Below are 2,865 nucleotides of genomic sequence, written 5' to 3' on the forward strand. Positions count from 1 at the left end.
TCACATTAACAAGTTAAATAACTCAATTGTCAGAAAACTAACAAATTTGACCTATTAGATCAAAATTGAAAGTGAATGGGTGTTTTTGATGAAATTAGAAGTTTAGGGACTGAATTGATTTGGGACCTAAACCACAGGGTAGTAATCTGTATTTAGCCCTTAATTTTTCGAGCTTTTAGCCCTCCTAAAACAAAATAAAAACAAAAACACAGTTGACGCATAAATTACACTCCTCTGTGTCTGGCAGTCCCTTGGTGGCTCCGCCACTAGGGCAAAGAAGTTTCAACTGAGGGTGCGTAGACAAATATTCTCAATATATGGTCGTAGTCCACAAATCCATGAAAGCCTTGTATGAAAGAAGTAAAACGAGGATCTCTTTTTTGAGAAGAAGGAAGGAATTGCATTTATAAGCAATTTAGATAGGTACAACAAATATAAGTATATCAGATTCATTATTGTGGTTAATTCTCTACCCTAAAATTGGAAAGCAGAAAACAAAATCGCGATCTTAACTAAATATGCTCTGCCTGAATACATTTCCTAGAGGGTAATATGTACATATAACTGTAGAGAATAAGCGAAACAAAATGTCCTTGCTTCTTAGTCTCACTACACCTTCACTAGCACAATAGATGCACATCAAATAAGCAATGACCACTGTTTGAACAGCCAACATTGACATGTTATTCAGTGATGTAAGGACATTCCGAGTGTGGGTTTTACCGAAAGGCACTACCATGTCGAAACACTGCGGCCACGATAAGGTTGAGCACGTGTAGCTTGCTTAATATTTTTGTGTTCATGTCTGATAGCAGATAAGAAGCAGGGCCGGCCTTGCCCATGGGCAATGTTGGCGACAACCCAGGGCCCAAGATTGAGGGGGGCACCGAATTTCTCTCCCATTTCTCTATACTATAGTTTTCTCTAATAAAATTTTTATTATAAAATACAAAATGGTGAAAACCCTACCCTATTCGCTATGGACTCCCTCACTCCCATTTCTCCGTGTCTCTCTGGCACCACCGCGCCACCCCCATCTTTTTCTCTTGTTCTCTTTTTCTTTTTAATTATACTTTATACTATATAATATCTTTTTCTCTAATAAAATACAAAACCTACACTATACACTCCCATTTCTCTCTGTCCCCCCCCCCCTCCTCTCTCTTTGTTTGTTCTTTTTTTCTTTTTAATAATTTAAGTATACTTGATACTCCTATCTCTTTCCACTTAGCTACAAGCCCACAACTATTCTTCTTCATCTCTCTAGATTCTCCTCTTTCTTCTTCACTTCATCGTAGCAGCTAGTGAAAAGAATAGTTTCGGCAAAAGTCTCTCTCTCTCAAGTCCCAAACTTTGAAACCCAGCAAATTTTTTTCTTTAAATTGGTTGCAACATTTACTCAATTTCATATTTCCAGGTATTATTTTATGCTCTAGTGTTTATCAATTATTATTCAAAGTGATTTCTAACAACTTGCTCATTCATTGGTTTTCAATTTTCAATATTAGATGAAGTTGGATTTGCAAGTCAATCTCAATCAGCAAAGAAAAAAGAAGGAAAAAAACTTATTCCAGATTTCCAGGTTTTATTGTTCTATGCTAAAGCATTTTTATAAAATGTCATGTTTGCAGAAAAAAAAAAAACATTTTCATGAAATTTCAAATACTGAAAGAGAACAACAATATGCTTAAGAGTCCTTTAGAACTGATTACTTTTTTGTTTTAGTTGATATGGCTCTTTCTCAATTAAAAAGCAGGTTTGAACAAATGAAAACTTTTGAATCTATTTTTGGCTTCTTGTTTGATGCATCTGAGTTAGCTTATTTGGATGATGATGAATTGAAAAGCTATTGTTTGAATCTTGAACTGCTTTGAGCAGTATTGATGCTAAATATTTGCTTATGGAGTTACAAATTTTGCAGGAAATGTTGCCGAATGAGGCATATGAAACAAATAGGCCTTGGACATCCATTCAAACTATGGAGTTTGAAATGAAAATGGATATGTTTCCAAGTGTTATGGTTGCCTGCATGATTTTATTGACTATACCGGTGACTGTAGCATCCGCTGAAAGAAGTTTTTCGAAATTAAAATTATTAAAATCTTATATGCGGACTACCATGACTCAAGATAGGCTGAATGGATTAGATATTTTAATCATTGAAAGAAATATGTGGAAAATGTTGACTATGAAAAGATAATTGATGATTTTGCTTCAAAGAAATGCAAGAATACATCATTTTAGATGATTTGTAAATTTTTTTTATAAGGGGTTTTGGTTTTATGTCCTCCTGTTGTATAATGTTTCTTTATGTAATAGCCTCTGAAAAAAAAAAAAGATTTAGAGTATGACATTTGAAATAATCATTACATGTCTATTTAGGCTAGTTGGGCACACACAAAATTTCCCCCTAGGCATCAAAAAGCCAGGACCGGCCCTGATAAGAAGAATATGCACGTCAAACAGATTTGCATATGAGAGATGAATGGGTACAAACAAAGGGAGGTGGGAATAGAGGTGAAGTGTAGTAGAAGGTACCATGTGTTTTCAAAGGGGTTAATTGTGATCAGACCTTAATAGGAGATTGAGGCCGATAAGGATGAATAGGAATTGTGATTGGGTTATTGGAATTAAAGGATAAAAATTACAGATAGAAGGATAAGGATGATCAGGAAAACCAACTTCTGTCAACTGCCTCTTTTAAAATTTGAAATTTGGGATGGTTAAAAATCATCCTAACCGACTGCAACTGTTGGGAAGAGCCAACCGCCTCCGGTGGCCTAACCACCATCTTGTTCAACGCCTGCCCACCAGTGATACCGAAATCCGGCAGCAAAGAGGATGATGCCGATGCAGATACAACCG

This window comes from Rosa chinensis, chromosome 2 (genome assembly GCF_002994745.2).
Source record: "Rosa chinensis cultivar Old Blush chromosome 2, RchiOBHm-V2, whole genome shotgun sequence".
Taxonomy (NCBI): Eukaryota; Viridiplantae; Streptophyta; class Magnoliopsida; order Rosales; family Rosaceae; genus Rosa; species Rosa chinensis.